The 20,538-nt window shown below is 43.8% G+C and overlaps 1 protein-coding gene across 1 annotated transcript in view; it reads left to right on the top strand.

Annotated features, from left to right (window-relative positions):
- The window catches only part of LOC144695232 (uncharacterized), an 83,052-nt gene extending 79,264 nt beyond the window's left edge, over positions 1-3,788 (top strand). Inside the window, exon 4 of the transcript XR_013579908.1 lies at positions 2,811-3,788. The gene's annotated coding sequence lies outside the window, so the exon portion shown is untranslated. The remainder of the gene's footprint in view (positions 1-2,810) is intronic.
- The last annotated feature ends 16,750 nt before the right edge of the window (positions 3,789-20,538 follow it).

Here is a 20,538-nt window from a genome sequence, read left to right as displayed (position 1 = left end):
ATGCCTCTCTCCCCCCCCTGCCCAGGTACGTGCTATTCTTAGCACCTTGTGGCATTACAAGTAGAAATGTAAGTATTTCTTTTCCCATCGCTTACTGGCTGTGTTATCAGTAGTTCTCTTCTACGTTGCTCCAAGTGAACTAAGCTCAAACTACTGATCTCATGTGCGTGCTGCGCTACTGTCCCAAACCTAATATATTCGATATCTAATTTGTCCGGCTGACTCCCAGTATCAGGGTGCTCACACACTGTTTCAGTGAGTATGAGTGTGTGTTGGTTTGTGGCAGTGACGGGGATTGAGAACCCTGAGATTGGGAGTGAGCGAAAATCTGTCTGTCTCTCTCTCTCTCTTCCTCACACAGACACACACATACATATACATGCACCCCTCTCTCCCTCTCTTGCACATACACTCAGTCTCACACACTCTGGTGAGACCCTGTTCTGCACTCTACTACCCCCCCCACCACAGTGTTTCTCCAGCCTCTGGTGGGTCATTCTTCATTCACTGGGCCCCGCTCCTGCTCCGGGTCCAGATCCTGCATCTGCTCCGGGGTCTGGCTCTGCTCCCAGCCCTAGGCCCACTTCAGGTTTCCGCCCTGTGCTGGGACAGAGAGCCTGAACTGGCTCAGAGCACGGAAACAAGAGGCCTGGCTCACAGCACAAAGACCCCAAGGCCCGTCTCACTTTACGGACACCCCAAGGCCCAACTCACACTTGTTTCAGTGGGTGAGAATGTGTATTGGTGCCTGGCAGTGAGGGAGAATGCAATCCCTGAGATTGGGAGTGAGCCAAAATCTCTCTTGCTCTCTCTCCCCTACACACACACACTCTCCTCTCTCCCACACATGCACATACGCCCCAAGGCCCAGCTCTATTTCTACGGGTATGAGAGCATGTTGGTGTTTGGCAATGAGGGGGACTGTGATCCCTGAGACTGGGAGTTAGCCACAATCTCTCTCTTTCTCTCTCTCTCTCTCACACACTCTCTCCTCTCACATACACACACACACACACACACAGCCTCACAATCACTCATAGACTCACTCATACACTCCGGCGGGTGCCTGTTCTGGCCGCTACCTCCCCTCCAAACATTCTTTAGCCTCCACACATACATACACACACACACACATACACACGCACTCTCTCTTTTCTGTGGGTGAGTGTGTGTTGGTGTCTGGCAGTGGGGGGGAATGCGATCCCTGAGAATGCATGTTAGCCAAAATCACTCTCTCGCTCTCTCTAACACACACACTCACCTTGCTCCCTCAATCTCTCTCTCACACAGTCGCACACTATCCTCTCTCTCTCTCTCCCTCACACACACAAACTCACACAGCACAAATGCCCCACGGCCCGGTTCGCACTGTTTCCATGAGTAACAATGTGTGTTGATGTCTGGCAGTGAGGGGGAAATGCGATTCCTCAGATTGGGAGTGAGCCAAAATCTCTCTCTCTCCCCACATACACCTCTCCTCGCTCTCTCTCTCTCTCTCTCACACACACACACACACACATACTCTTTCTCACATGCATACACACACCATTGCGGACGCCCCAAGGCCCAGCTCTATTTCTATGGGTGTGAGAGCATGTTGGTGTCTGGCAATGAGGGGGGAATGTGATCCCTGAGACTGGGAGTTAGGCACAATCTCTCTCTTGCTCTCTCTCTCTCTCACACACACTCTCTCATACACACAAACACATGCACACACAGTCACACACACACACACACACAACACAGCCTCACAATCACTCTTAGACTCACTCATACACTCCGGCGGGTGCCTATTCTGGTCTCTACCTCCCCTCCATACTTTCTTTAGCCTCCAGTGGGTCAAGCTGCACGCTCAGGGCCCCACTTCACAATCTGGGCTCTGCTCACTCTCCTGCTCTGGGCCCTGGTTTGGCCCTAGGCCCTGGCACTGCTCCCAGTCCAAGGCCTGCTTCAGGCTCTGACCCTGCAACCACACACAGCAGCATGCAGCATGCAGACTCGGTCCAGCTCACAGAACGGAGACCCCCAAGGCCCAGCTCGCAGCACTGAGGCCCCAAGGCCTGGCCCGTAAGACAAACTGTGCTGGGAATAGGAGCAGGAGTAGGCCATTCAGCCCCTACTGCCTGCTGCACTATTCAATACGATCAGGGCTAACCTTCTGCTTCAATTTCACCATCCCATACTATCTCCATATCCCTTATTCCCTCAGCATCCAGAAATCCATCAATCTCAGTCTTGAATATATTCATTGACTGAACATCCACATCTCCCTGGGAGAGAGAATTCCAAAGATTCACACCCCTTTCAGTGAAAACATTTCTCATCTCAGTCCTCACCGACTGACCTCGAATTCTGAAGCTTGAATGACAGGTCGAAACAAACCTTCCACAGCAACACACCTCCAAGTGTCAGCTAGTGAGTGATATTTCCATTGTCACGGTCAGTGTAGTTCCCTTTCGCATGAAAGGAAACTACAAAGGTATGAGGCATGAGTTGGCTAAGATAGATTGGGGAACTTCATTAAAAGGCATGACGGTGGATAAGCAATGGCTAATATTTAAGGAACAAATGTCAGTTATACATTCTTTTCTGAATTTGGGATGTGCAGTCTGAGCGAGTGCAGTGTATCTAATCTCCGAGGATGAAGCAGAACCCTTCAATCAACTACACTGAAGCAATATTTTCTGAAGCAATGTTTTTTGATATTAAACACGTACTCTTAAGTTTAAAACTGGACTTTGTCAGTGTGACTCAAGTTCATAGTGAATTGATAGCAGTTTACCCAACTGTCTTTTCCATTGCCCTCACAGCACCTTGGAAGATGGGAGTATGAGCGGAGGAAGAAAGTAGACATGTTGGCTGCTCCAGGTTACAATCCACTGTCTCTGATGGAAACAGAGGATGTATGACAGTTAAGTGAAGGTAAAGGACTTTCATCTGATCATCCACACAGGGGAATAGCAGACTGGCACTCACTGTGGAACAGTCTCTAACAGAGGAGTCAGTCCCTTCAGCAAAGGAGAGGGAACTGTTTCAATGTTATTACCGAACTTTAGTGAGGTTTTACTACTATCATACTTTCTAATCTTACCGTACCTTGATGAAGCTTTGCTTCCCTAATTTCATGAAGAGATATTAATGTCTATAATGTTATTGGAAATTATTGTTAAATTGGAATTGTAGTCAGGTCTGGGTCTATGTGTGTCTGAATTGGATTAAAGCCTGCTAGTCTGGGTGCTTTGATGTATAGTAGTTTTGAGATATTAATTCGATAAATGTAAGGACATTAAAAGGTCAAATGTAAACTTGCATTTGTTAAATAAGCCAATCAAAAGAATGGATGAAATCTGTACCTAGCTGACAGACGCCAAGCAATGTGTTTATATTACTAATAAAATTGGTGAAAAGGGATTATTGTTAGGAGTGGTAACATTTTTAAAAACCTAGTAATACAATGGAAAATTTACATTCAAAGCGGAAGCTAGGTATAAACAGAAAAGAGTTTGTGTGTGTAGGTCAGAGGCATTTAAGATCTAACCAGTCTGTAAGTTTACAACTCTGTCTGCAAAGGAACCAAATTGCAAGGAACCTCATTTTGAACTCGTAAGGTCAAATATGCTTTGCCTGGTGTCTATTTAAAGTCTAAGAGTTATTGTTGCCTTGGTAAAGATTTACCTGGGAGTGATTAATTTTGGGATTTGTTTAAAAGTTATTATGGTAGTCATTTGTAGACATGTGTATGTGTTTAATTTGTTCTTAAATTAATAAATGTTTAATTTAGTTTTATATAAAAAACCTTTTGAGACTTGGTGGTTTTATTCCTGAATTCAGAGCTGCATCTCAAACATACCAATTGAAAATAAAGGTTATGACAGTTGTTCAAGTTTCCCTCTAGGATTTAAACAACGCAGCCTTTACCAACTGCTGTGTCATAATACATATGATAAAGTTGAGATAGTCGATATAGTTTAACTTCAAACAGTTTATTAAGAAGCATTTGCAAAGACCTCAGGGTAAGCACCTGGTATTTAGGATACAGACTATTCTGTACCAAGTTCTCTTGGAGCCTCTTGGTCATCTGACTATTGATGTCACAGTTACATCATTAATATCATCATGGTCTCATTAACATAACCATTAACCCATTACTCTACATCTCTCCACATGTATAATCTCAAATGTTATATTCTTTTATTAAGCTATTTACATTACATTTTCCAAGCTCTGTAAACCTATATTGTGTACCGTTTCTGTCCAACTCCTACCCCCCCACCCCCCGGCAAGTCACTGTCCCCCGAGTCTTCAATCTCCAACTGTGTCCTCGCTCTCTTGCAGGATGTTGTGGACATTTGTGTTCACTTGTCTTTTTCCTGGAAGACAAACACATTGGCGGAGTGGGATAGCAGCTTCTGATGACTGCTGCTATCTGATCCTTACGATGACTTGACTGTAAGAGTTGTGAAACCCATTCAGTGTAAGACTGATTCAAGAGGGAAAACTTCAGGACATGGACAATCACACTCTCTTTGCACACCAGGTAAAGGCCTGAGGAGATGAAGCATTTTCAACTTCGATGAAGAACTTCCCAGCTGTATCATTCACTACTGTATGGACAATGAGATAGATATTCAATACCTGAGATTTGAATAAATCTGGAAAACGAGAAGAAGAATGGCGAACATCCTGGAGACATTGCAGGATATGAAGAAAAGCCGACTTCCCTCCGACTCTTAGGGTACTACTTGCACTTTCTGTAGGCAGTGGAATCACTTCCATGCTTGTTTCAGTGTGAGGCTGCTCCACTGTAGGCAATGGTATGATGATGCCAGCATAAGAATGTAGGAAGACACCATCTTCAACAATGGAAAAAACCTCTAGACCTGGATCTAGATGAAATTCCTGTATAGGACTCTTCAGCTGTAGAAGCTCTGTAGTTTTGGCCTCTGCTTCTGTACTGAAGGATGACTTGAGTGTAAGCATGAGTTGCTGATGAGATTCAAGTGTGGGCTGCAGCTTTATTTCGTACAAACTATCAAGCTCTGCATTTTCTCTAGTAGTTTGATCCAAGTTAGAATCAAACATCTCCTTCTCCCTCGATAGCTCACTGTGGTCAGCCAGCAATTTATGATGCATCTCATTGGTGCATTCAGTGGAACAAGTAACTTCTTCAACAGCGCTAACCCTTCAAAAAAGACAACAGAGATTTCATCTGCATTGGCAGTGGAGTCAATGAGCATAACAAGGTCTAGCAGCTCGTCTTCCAAAGGATCACCTGTTTCTGCAATGGCTTCCTTATCATGAACTCTGTTGAGTTCTGTTGAGTATCATGAAAAGAGCCAGCCAAGGTCTAGAAGCTCCTCTGGTGGACGGTCACCATTTATTTCAGTGTCTTCTATTGCTGCGCCTTCTAGCCTTCTGCGAAAAGCAGTGAGAGATCTGTAATCTCCTCCTGTGGTCCAGTGGATGGTGCTTCTATAACAAGCTTGTCCAACTTTCTCACATGGGGAGCCACATTTTCTCAGTCGCAGGGCCGATGAGCAAATTTTGGAAAGATAAGATTTGGCACAACGTTAAACAAGAATTTCAAAAAAATAAGCTGAGATATGAAAAGAAACATCTTGCTAAGCAAAAAAAAATCTTGAAGCAATAAATTGATAATGTTAAAGCATGAGTAATAAATAAAGATGACCATGAGGGTGTGAGAGAGTGTGTGTGTGTGTCCGGCTCACTCCCAGTATCAGGGTGCTCACGCACTGTTTCAGTGGGTGTGAGTGTGTATTGGTGTGTGGCATTGACGGGGTTTGAGAACCCTGAGATTGGGAGTGAGCCAAAATCTCTCCCTCTCTTCCTCACACACACACAAATACACACTCACAAACATACATATACATGCACCCCTCTCTCTCTCTCTCCCTCGCACTCCATTCTCTTTCTCACACACAAACACACTCAGTCTCACACACTGGTGAGACCCAGTTCTGCACTCAGCCCCCCCCCACCATCACCACCACAGTGTTTCACCAGCCTCCGGTAGGTCATTATTCGCTTACTGGGCCCCATTCCTGCTCCGGGTCCAGATCCTGCATCTGCTCCGGGGTCTGGCACTGCTCCCAGCCTTAGGCACACTTCAGGTTTCCGCCCTGTGCTGGGACAGAGAGCCTGAACTGGCTCGCAGCACATGGGTCTGGCCTGGCTCGCAGTACTGAGGCCCCAAGGCCCAGTGTGCAGCATGGAGGGCCCAGATCTGGCTCGCAGCAAGGAAACAAGAGGCCTGGCTCACAGCACACAGGCCCCGAGGCCCGGCTCGCAGCAAGGATGCACACTCTCCACAGTCTCTCCTTGCTCTCAGACACACACACACACACTCACTTTCTCCTCACTCAGACACACACACACTCACTCTCAGACACACATTCACACTCTCTCCACGGTCTCTCACACACACACAATCTCTCTCTCCTCACTCAGACACACACACGCACACACTCTTTCCATGGTGTGTCTCTCACACACACACACACTCTCTCCATGGTCTCTCTCTCTCTCTCTCACACACACACACACACTCACACTCTCCACGGTCTCACACACACACACTCTCTCTCCTCGCTCTCGGACACACATACATATACACACACACACTCTTCTTTCTCTCTCATACACACAGACACACACACACTCACGATCAGTCTCACACTCACTTCCAGACTCACTCATACCCTCTGGCGAGCCTCTGATCTGCCCTCTACCCCACCCCTCACAATGTTTCTCCAGCCTCCAGTGGTCAAGTTATGCGTGCAGGGCCCCGCTTCTGCTCCAGACTCTGGCAACATTCCCAGCCCAAGGGCTCCCGACGGGCACATGCACACAGAACTCACCCCACCGAGGCCCCAAGGCCCATCTCACAGCACAGACACACCAAGGCCTGGCTAACTGCATGTTCGCCGGCTCACATTGTTTTGGTGGGTGGTAGTGTGTTGGTATACGCTGGTGATGGGGAATGAGATCCCTGAGACTGAGTGAGCCGAGTCTCTCTCTCTCTCTCACACACACAAATGCATGCTCCTCATTCTCTCACACAAATACACACACCTCTCCCTCTTTCACACTTTCTCTCCCTCTCTCTCACACACACACACAAACATTCTCTCTCTCACACACACGGAAACATTCTCTCTCTCACACACACACAAACATTCTCACACACACACGGAAATATTCTCTCTCTCACACACACGGAAACATTCTCTCACACACACAAAAATTCTCTCACACACACAAATATTCTCTCACACACACACACAGAAACATTCTCACACACACGGAAACATTCTCTCACAAACACACACAAACATTCTCACACTCACACAAACATTCTCACACACACACAATGATTCTCTCCCACACACGCACAAACATTCTCTCACACACACAAAAATTCTCTCTCTCACACACACACACAAACATTCTCTCTCTCACACACACATACACAAAAAAATTCTCTCACACACACACACAAACATTCTCTCACACACAAGGAAACATTCTCTCTCACACACACAAACATTCTCTCTCACACACACAAACATTCTCTCTCACACACACACACAAACATTCTCACTCTCTCACACACAAACATTTTGTCTCTCACACACACAAACATTCTCTCTCACACACACACAAACATTCTCTCTCAGGCACACAAACATTCTCTCACACACACAAACATTCTCTCTCACGCACACAAACATTCTCTCTCTCTCACACACACACAAACATTCTCTCTCACACACACACAAACATTCTCTCTCACACACACACACACACACACACACATACATTCTCTCTCTCACACACACACAGAAACATTCTGTCACTCACACACACAGAGAAACATTCTCTCACACACACACGGAAACATTCTCTCACACACACACGGAAACATTCTCTCTCTCACACACACGGAAACATTCTCTCTCTCACACACATAGAAACATTCTCTCTCTCACACACACACGGAAACAATCTCTCTCTCTCACACACACAAACATTCTCTCACACACACACAAACATTCTTACTGTCTCTCACACACACACAAACATTCTCACTCTGACACACAGAAACATTCTCTCTCACACACACACACATTCTCTCTCTCACACATATACACACACAAACATTCTCTCTCACACACACAAACATTCTCTCACACACACACAAACATTCTCTCTCTCACACACACACACATTCTCTCTCTCACACACACACAAACATTCTCTCTCTCACACACACACATTCTCTCTCTCACACACACACATTCTCTCGCTCACACACACAAACATTCTCTCGCTCACACACACACACACAAACATTCTCTCACACACACGCACAAACATTCTCTCTCACACACAAACATTCTCTCACACACACACACACAAACATTCTCTCACATACACACACAAACATTCTCTTTCACACACTCACACAAACATTCTCTCACACACACACAAACATTCTCTCTCACACACACACACAAACATTCTCTCTCACACACACACAGAAACATTCTCTTTCTCACACACACACATACATTCTCACTCACATACACACACACAAACATTCTCTCTCTCACACACACACAAAAATTCTCTCTCACACACACAGAAACATTCTCTCTCTCACACACAGAAACATTCTCTCACACACATGGAAACATTCTCTCTCTCAAACACACACAAACATTCTCTCTCACACACACACAAACATTCTCTCTCTCTCTCACACACGGAAACATTATCTCTCTCTCACACACGGAAACATTCTCTCTCTCTCACATACACAAACATTCTCACTCACACACACAAACATTCTCGCTCGCTGACACACACAAACATTCTCTCTCACACACACATACAGAAACATTCTCTCACAGAAACATTCTCTCACACACACACACACTCACAAACATTCTCTCACACACACACGGAAACATTCTCTCACACACACACACACAAACATTCTCTCTCTCTCACACACGGAAACATTCTCTCTCTCTCACACACGGAAACATTCTCTCTCACACACGGAAACATTCTCTCTCACACACGGACACATTCTCTGGCTCACACACACAAACATTCTCACTCTCTCACACACACACAAACATTCTCTCTCACACACACACACACAAACATTCTCTCTCACACACACAGAAACATTCTCTTTCTCACACACACATAAACATTCTCTCTCACACACACAAAAATTCTCTCACACAGAATCATTCTCTCTCTCACACGGAAACATTCTCACTCTCGCTCACACACACGCACACAAACATTCTCACACACACACACAAACATTCTATCACACACACACAAACATTCTCTCTCTCACACACACACACAGTAACATTCTCTTGCTCACACACACGGAAACATTCTCTCTCACACACACAAACATTCTCACTCTCACACACACAGAAACATTCTCTCTCTCACACACAGAAACATTCTCTCACACACACAGAAACATTCTCTCTCTCACACACACGGAAACATTCTCTCTCACACACACAAACATTCTCACTCTCATACACACAAATATTCTCTCTCTCACACACACAGAAACATTCTCTCTCTCTCACACACAGAAACATTCTCTCTCTCACACACACACAAACATTCTCTCTCTCACACACAGAAACATTCTCTCTCACACACACACACAAACATTCTCTCTCACACACAGAAACATTCTCTCTCTCACACACACAGAAACATTCTCTCTCTCTCACACACAGAAACATTCTCTCTCTCACACACACACAAACATTCTCTCTCACACAGAGAAACATTCTCTCTCTCACACACAGAAACATTCTCTCTCTCTCACACACAGAAACATTCTCTCTCTCACACACACACAAACATTCTCTCTCTCACACACACAAACATTCTCTCTCTCACACACACACAAACATTCTCTCTCTCACACACACAAACATTCTCCCACACAAACATTCTCTTCCACACACGCACAAACATTCTCTCTCACACACACGGAAACATTCTCTCTCTCACACACACACACACACAAACATTCTCTCTCACACACAGAAACGTTCTCTTTGTCACACACACACAAACATTCTCTCTCTCACACACACACACACACAAACATTCTCTCTCAGACACATACGGAAACATTCTCTCTCTCACATACACACATACACATTCTCTCTCTCACACACACAGAAACATTCTCACTCTCACACACACAAACATTTTCTCTCTCACACACATATTCTCTCTCACACACACAAACATTCTCTCACACACAAACATTCTCTCTCACACACACACAAACCATCTCTCTCTCACACACACACAGAAACATTCTCTCTCACACACATGGAAACATTCTCTCTCTGACACACACACACACAAACATTCTCTCTCTCACACACACACAGAAACATTCTCTCTCACACACACGGAAACATTCTCTCTCTCACACACACGGAAACATTCTCTCTCACACACACACAAACATTCTCTCTCACACACACACAAACCATCTCTCTCACACACACACAGAAACATTCTCTCTCACACACATGGAAACATTCTCTCTCTGACACACACACACACAAACATTATCTCTCTCACACACACACACAAACATTCTCTCTCACACACACGGAAACATTCTCTCTCTCACACACACGGAAACATTCTCACACACACAAAAATTCTCTCACACACACACAAATATTCTCTCACACACACACAAATATTCTCACACACACACACAGAAACATTCTCACACACACGGAAACATTCTCTCACAAACACACACAAACATTCTCACTCTCATACAAACAAACATTCTCTCACACACACAATCATTCTCTCCCACACACGCACAAACATTCTCTCACACACAAGGAAACATTCTCTCACACACACACACAAACATTCTCACTCACTCTCATACACACAAACATTTTCTCTCTCACACACACAAACATTCTCTCCCTCTCACACACAAACATTCTCTCTCTCACACACAAACATTCTCTCTCACACACACACACAAACATTCTCTCTCTCACACACACGGAAACATTCTCTCTCACACACACAAACATTCTCTCTCACACACACACAAACATTCTCTCTCACACACACACACACAAACATACTCTCTCTCACACACACACACAAACATTCTCTCTCACACACACACAAACATTCTCTCACACACACACAAACATTCTCTCACACACAAGGAAACATTCTCTCACACACACACACAAACATTCTCACTCTCTCTCATACACACAAACATTTTCTCTCTCACACACACAAACATTCTCTCTCTCTCACACACAAACATTCTCTCTCTCACACACAAACATTCTCTCTCTCTCACACACACACACAAACATTCTCTCTCTCACACACACGGAAACATTCTCTCTCTCACACACACAAACATTCTCTCTCACACACACACAAACATTCTCTCTCACACACACACACACACAAACATACTCTCTCTCACACACACACGGAAACATTCTCTCTCTCACACACACGGAAACATTCTCTCTCTCACACATGGAAACATTCTCTCTCACACACACACACAGAAACATTCTCTCTCACACACAAACAGAAACATTCTCTCTCTCACACAGAGAAACATTCTCTCTCTCACACACACACAAACATTCTCACTCTCGCACACACAAATATTCTCTCTCTCACACACACACACACACAAACATTCTCTCTCACACACACACACACACACACACACACACACAAACATTCTCTCTCACACACACAAACATTCTCTCACACACACGGAAATATTCTCTCTCAGACACATACGGAAACATTCTCTCACACACACAAACATTCTCACACACACACAATCATTCTCTCCCACACACGCACAAACATTCTCTCACACACACAAAAATTCTCTCTCTCACACACACACACATTCTCTCTCTCACACACACAGAAACATTCTCACTCACTCACACACACAAACATTTTCTCTCTCACACACACAAACATTTTCTCACACACACACACATTCTCTCTCACACACACACAAACATTCTCTCACACACACAAATTCTCTCTCTCACACACACAAACCATCTCTCTCTCACACACACACAGAAACATTCTCTCTCACACACATGGAAACATTCTCTCTGACACACACACACACGCAAACATTCTCTCTCACACACAAACATTCTCTCACACACACAAACATTCTCTCTCTCACACACACGGAAACATTCTCTCTCACACACACAAAAATTCTCTCACACACACACAAAAATTCTCTCACACACACACAAACATTCTCTCTCTCTCACACACAAACATTCTCTCTCACACGCACACACAAACATTCTCTCTCTCACACACATGGAAACATTCTCTCTCTCACACACACACGGAAACAATCTCTCACACACACACAAACATTCTCTCTCTCACACACACACAAACATTCTCACTCTGACACACAAACATTCTCTCACACACACACAAACATTCTCTCACACACACACATTCTCTCTCTCACACATATACACACACAAACATTCTCTCTCACACACACACAGAAATATTCTCTCACACACACACAAACATTCTCTATCACACACACACAAACATTCTCAATCACACACACACAAACATTCTCTCTCACACACACCCAAACATTCTCTCTCTCACACACACACACAAACATTCTCTATCACACACACACAAACATCCTCTATCACACACACACAAACATTCTCTCTCTCTCACACACACACACAAACATTCTCACACACACACACACAGAAACATTCTCTCACACAGACACGGAAACATTCTCTCTCTCAAACACACACATACATTCTCTCTCTCTCACACACAGAAACATTCTCTCACACAGAAACATTCTCTCACACACACACACACACACATTCTCTCACACACACACAAACATTCTCTCTCTCTCACACACACACGGAAACATTCTCTCTCTCTCACACACGGAAACATTCTCTCTCTCACACACGGACACAAACATTCTCACTCTCTCACACACACACAAACATTCTCTCTCACACACACACACACAAATATTCTCTCTCTCTCAGACACACGGACACATTCTCTCTCTCACACACACAAACATTCTCACTCTCTCACACACACACAAACATTCTCTCACACACACGGAAACATTCTCTCTCTCACACCCACGGAAACATTCTCTCTCTCTCACACACAAACATTCTCACTCTCTCACACAGACACAAACATTCTCTATCTCACACACACACAAACATTCTCTCTCTCACACACACACAGAAACATTCTCTCTCTCACACACAGAAACATTCTCTCTCACACACACAGAAACATTCTCTCTCTCACACACACAAACATTCTCTCACACACAAACATTCTCTCTCACACACACACAAACCATCTCTCTCTCACACACATGGAAACATTCTCTCTCTGACACACACACACACAAACATTCTCTCTCTCACACACACACGGAAACATTCTCTCACACACACACAGAAACATTCTCTCTCACACACACGGAAACATTCTCTCTCTCACACACACGGAAACATTCTCTCTCTCACACACACACAAACATTCTCTCTCACACACACACAAACCATCTCTCTCTCACACACACACAGAAACATTCTCTCTCACACACATGGAAACATTCTCTCTCTGACACACACACACACAAACATTATCTCTCTCACACACACACACAAACATTCTCTCTCACACACACGGAAACATTCTCTCTCTCACACACACGGAAACATTCTCTCTCACACACACAAAAATTCTCTCACACACACACAAATATTCTCTCACACACACACAAATATTCTCACACACACACACAGAAACATTCTCACACACACGGAAACATTCTCTCACAAACACACACAAACATTCTCACTCTCACACAAACAAACATTCTCTCACACACACAATCATTCTCTCCCACACACGCACAAACATTCTCTCACACACAAGGAAACATTCTCTCACACACACACACAAACATTCTCACTCTCTCTCATACACACAAACATTTTCTCTCTCACACACACAAACATTCTCTCTCTCTCACACACAAACATTCTCTCTCTCACACACAAACATTCTCTCTCTCTCACACACACACACAAACATTCTCTCTCTCACACACACGGAAACATTCTCTCTCTCACACACACAAACATTCTCTCTCACACACACACAAACATTCTCTCTCACACACACACACACAAACATACTCTCTCTCACACACACACAAACATTCTCTCACACACACACACAAACATTCTCTCACACACAAGGAAACATTCTCTCACACACACACACAAACATTCTCACTCTCTCTCATACACACAAACATTTTCTCTCACACACACAAACATTCTCTCTCTCTCACACACAAACATTCTCTCTCTCACACACAAACATTCTCTCTCTCTCACACACACACACAAACATTCTCTCTCTCACACACACGGAAACATTCTCTCTCTCACACACACAAACATTCTCTCTCACACACACACAAACATTCTCTCTCACACACACACACACAAACATACTCTCTCTCACACACACACGGAAACATTCTCTCTCTCACACACACGGAAACATTCTCTCTCTCACACATGGAAACATTCTCTCTCTCACACACACACGGAAACAATCTCTCTCTCACACATACACAAACATTCTTACTGTCTCTCACACACACACAAACATTCTCACTCTGACACACAGAAACATTCTCTCTCACACACACACACATTCTCTCTCTCACATATATACACACACAAACATTCTCTCTCACACACACACAAACATTCGCTCACACACACACAAACATTCTCCCACACAAACATTCTCTCCCACACACACACAAACATTCTCTCTCACACACACACAAACATTCGCTCACACACACACAAACATTCTCCCACACAAACATTCTCTCCCACACACACACAAACATTCTCACTCTCTCACACACACACACACAAACATTCTCTCTCACACACACACAGAAACATTCTCTTTCTCACACACACACATACATTCTCACTCACATACACACACACAAACATTCTCTCTCTCACACACACACAAAAATTCTCTCTCACACACACAGAAACATTCTCTCTCTCACACACAGAAACATTCTCTCACACACATGGAAACATTCTCTCTCTCAAACACACACAAACATTCTCTCTCACACACACACAAACATTCTCTCTCTCTCTCACACACGGAAACATTATCTCTCTCTCACACACGGAAACATTCTCTCTCTCTCACATACACAAACATTCTCACTCACACACACAAACATTCTCGCTCGCTGACACACACAAACATTCTCTCTCACACACACATACAGAAACATTCTCTCACAGAAACATTCTCTCACACACACACACACTCACAAACATTCTCTCACACACACACGGAAACATTCTCTCACACACACACACACAAACATTCTCTCTCTCTCACACACGGAAACATTCTCTCTCTCTCACACACGGAAACATTCTCTCTCACACACGGAAACATTCTCTCTCACACACGGACACATTCTCTGGCTCACACACACAAACATTCTCACTCTCTCACACACACACAAACATTCTCTCTCACACACACACACACAAACATTCTCTCTCACACACACAGAAACATTCTCTTTCTCACACACACATAAACATTCTCTCTCACACACACAAAAATTCTCTCACACAGAATCATTCTCTCTCTCACACGGAAACATTCTCACTCTCGCTCACACACACGCACACAAACATTCTCACACACACACACAAACATTCTATCACACACACACAAACATTCTCTCTCTCACACACACACACAGTAACATTCTCTTGCTCACACACACGGAAACATTCTCTCTCACACACACAAACATTCTCACTCTCACACACACAGAAACATTCTCTCTCTCACACACAGAAACATTCTCTCACACACACAGAAACATTCTCTCTCTCACACACACGGAAACATTCTCTCTCACACACACAAACATTCTCACTCTCATACACACAAATATTCTCTCTCTCACACACACAGAAACATTCTCTCTCTCTCACACACAGAAACATTCTCTCTCTCACACACACACAAACATTCTCTCTCTCACACACAGAAACATTCTCTCTCACACACACACACAAACATTCTCTCTCACACACAGAAACATTCTCTCTCTCACACACACAGAAACATTCTCTCTCTCTCACACACAGAAACATTCTCTCTCTCACACACACACAAACATTCTCTCTCACACAGAGAAACATTCTCTCTCTCACACACAGAAACATTCTCTCTCTCTCACACACAGAAACATTCTCTCTCTCACACACACACAAACATTCTCTCTCTCACACACACAAACATTCTCTCTCTCACACACACACAAACATTCTCTCTCTCACACACACAAACATTCTCCCACACAAACATTCTCTTCCACACACGCACAAACATTCTCTCTCACACACACGGAAACATTCTCTCTCTCACACACACACACACACAAACATTCTCTCTCACACACAGAAACGTTCTCTTTGTCACACACACACAAACATTCTCTCTCTCTCACACACACACACACAAACATTCTCTCTCAGACACATACGGAAACATTCTCTCTCTCACATACACACATACACATTCTCTCTCTCACACACACAGAAACATTCTCACTCTCACACACACAAACATTTTCTCTCTCACACACATATTCTCTCTCACACACACAAACATTCTCTCACACACAAACATTCTCTCTCACACACACACAAACCATCTCTCTCTCACACACACACAGAAACATTCTCTCTCACACACATGGAAACATTCTCTCTCTGACACACACACACACAAACATTCTCTCTCTCACACACACACAGAAACATTCTCTCTCACACACACGGAAACATTCTCTCTCTCACACACACGGAAACATTCTCTCTCACACACACACAAACATTCTCTCTCACACACACACAAACCATCTCTCTCACACACACACAGAAACATTCTCTCTCACACACATGGAAACATTCTCTCTCTGACACACACACACACAAACATTATCTCTCTCACACACACACACAAACATTCTCTCTCACACACACGGAAACATTCTCTCTCTCACACACACGGAAACATTCTCACACACACAAAAATTCTCTCACACACACACAAATATTCTCTCACACACACACAAATATTCTCACACACACACACAGAAACATTCTCACACACACGGAAACATTCTCTCCCACACACGCACAAACATTCTCTCACACACAAGGAAACATTCTCTCACACACACACACAAACATTCTCACTCACTCTCATACACACAAACATTTTCTCTCTCACACACACAAACATTCTCTCCCTCTCACACACAAACATTCTCTCTCTCACACACAAACATTCTCTCTCACACACACACACAAACATTCTCTCTCTCACACACACGGAAACATTCTCTCTCACACACACAAACATTCTCTCTCACACACACACAAACATTCTCTCTCACACACACACACACAAACATACTCTCTCTCACACACACACACAAACATTCTCTCTCACACACACACAAACATTCTCTCACACACACACAAACATTCTCTCACACACAAGGAAACATTCTCTCACACACACACACAAACATTCTCACTCTCTCTCATACACACAAACATTTTCTCTCTCACACACACAAACATTCTCTCTCTCTCACACACAAACATTCTCTCTCTCACACACAAACATTCTCTCTCTCTCACACACACACACAAACATTCTCTCTCTCACACACACGGAAACATTCTCTCTCTCACACACACAAACATTCTCTCTCACACACACACAAACATTCTCTCTCACACACACACACACACAAACATACTCTCTCTCACACACACACGGAAACATTCTCTCTCTCACACACACGGAAACATTCTCTCTCTCACACATGGAAACATTCTCTCTCTCACACACACACGGAAACAATCTCTCTCTCACACATACACAAACATTCTTACTGTCTCTCACACACACACAAACATTCTCACTCTGACACACAGAAACATTCTCTCTCACACACACACACATTCTCTCTCTCACATAGATACACACACAAACATTCTCTCTCACACACACACAAACATTCGCTCACACACACACAAACATTCTCCCACACAAACATTCTCTCCCACACACGCACAAACATTCTCACTCTCACACACACACAAACATTCTCTCTCTCTCACACACACACACACAAACATTCTCTCTCACACACACACAGAATCATTCTCTCTCTCACACGGAAACATTCTCACTCTCGCTCACACACACGCACACAAACATTCTCACACACACACACAAACATTCTCTCTCTCACACACACACACAGTAACATTCTCTCGCTCACACACACGGAAACATTCTCTCTCACACACACAAACATTCTCACTCTCATACACACAAATATTCTCTCTCACACACACACAGAAACATTCTCTCTCTCACACAGAAACATTCTCTCTCACACACAAACAGAAACATTCTCTCTCTCACACAGAGAAACATTCTCTCTCTCACACACACACAAACATTCTCACTCTCGCACACACAAATATTCTCTCTCTCACACACACACACACACAAACATTCTCTCTCACACACACACACACACACACACACACACACAAACATTCTCTCTCACACACACAAACATTCTCTCACACACACGGAAATATTCTCTCTCAGACACATACGGAAACATTCTCTCACACACACAAACATTCTCACACACACACAATCATTCTCTCCCACACACGCACAAACATTCTCTCACACACACAAAAATTCTCTCTCTCACACACACACACATTCTCTCTCTCACACACACAGAAACATTCTCACTCACTCACACACACAAACATTTTCTCACACACACAAACATTTTCTCACACACACACACATTCTCTCTCACACACACACAAACATTCTCTCACACACACAAATTCTCTCTCTCACACACACAAACCATCTCTCTCTCACACACACACAGAAACATTCTCTCTCACACACATGGAAACATTCTCTCTGACACACACACACACGCAAACATTCTCTCTCACACACAAACATTCTCTCACACACACAAACATTCTCTCTCTCACACACACGGAAACATTCTCTCTCACACACACAAAAATTCTCTCACACACACACAAAAATTCTCTCACACACACACAAACATTCTCTCTCTCTCACACACAAACATTCTCTCTCACACGCACACACAAACATTCTCTCTCTCACACACATGGAAACATTCTCTCTCTCACACACACACGGAAACAATCTCTCACACACACACAAACATTCTCTCTCTCACACACACACAAACATTCTCACTCTGACACACAAACATTCTCTCACACACACACAAACATTCTCTCACACACACACATTCTCTCTCTCACACATATACACACACAAACATTCTCTCTCACACACACACAGAAATATTCTCTCACACACACACAAACATTCTCTATCACACACACACAAACATTCTCAATCACACACACACAAACATTCTCTCTCACACACACCCAAACATTCTCTCTCTCACACACACACACAAACATTCTCTATCACACACACACAAACATCCTCTATCACACACACACAAACATTCTCTCTCTCTCACACACACACACAAACATTCTCACACACACACACACAGAAACATTCTCTCACACAGACACGGAAACATTCTCTCTCTCAAACACACACATACATTCTCTCTCTCTCACACACAGAAACATTCTCTCACACAGAAACATTCTCTCACACACACACACACACACATTCTCTCACACACACACAAACATTCTCTCTCTCTCACACACACACGGAAACATTCTCTCTCTCTCACACACGGAAACATTCTCTCTCTCACACACGGACACAAACATTCTCACTCTCTCACACACACACAAACATTCTCTCTCACACACACACACACAAATATTCTCTCTCTCTCAGACACACGGACACATTCTCTCTCTCACACACACAAACATTCTCACTCTCTCACACACACACAAACATTCTCTCACACACACGGAAACATTCTCTCTCTCACACCCACGGAAACATTCTCTCTCTCTCACACACAAACATTCTCACTCTCTCACACAGACACAAACATTCTCTATCTCACACACACACAAACATTCTCTCTCTCACACACACACAGAAACATTCTCTCTCTCACACACAGAAACATTCTCTCTCACACACACAGAAACATTCTCTCTCTCACACACACAAACATTCTCT

The sequence above is a fragment of the Cetorhinus maximus genome, chromosome 21 (assembly GCF_964194155.1).
Source record: "Cetorhinus maximus chromosome 21, sCetMax3.hap1.1, whole genome shotgun sequence".
Taxonomy (NCBI): domain Eukaryota; kingdom Metazoa; phylum Chordata; class Chondrichthyes; order Lamniformes; family Cetorhinidae; genus Cetorhinus; species Cetorhinus maximus.
The sequence above is the reverse complement of the archived record's forward strand: the minus strand, read 5'-3'. Positions and strand labels throughout refer to the sequence as shown.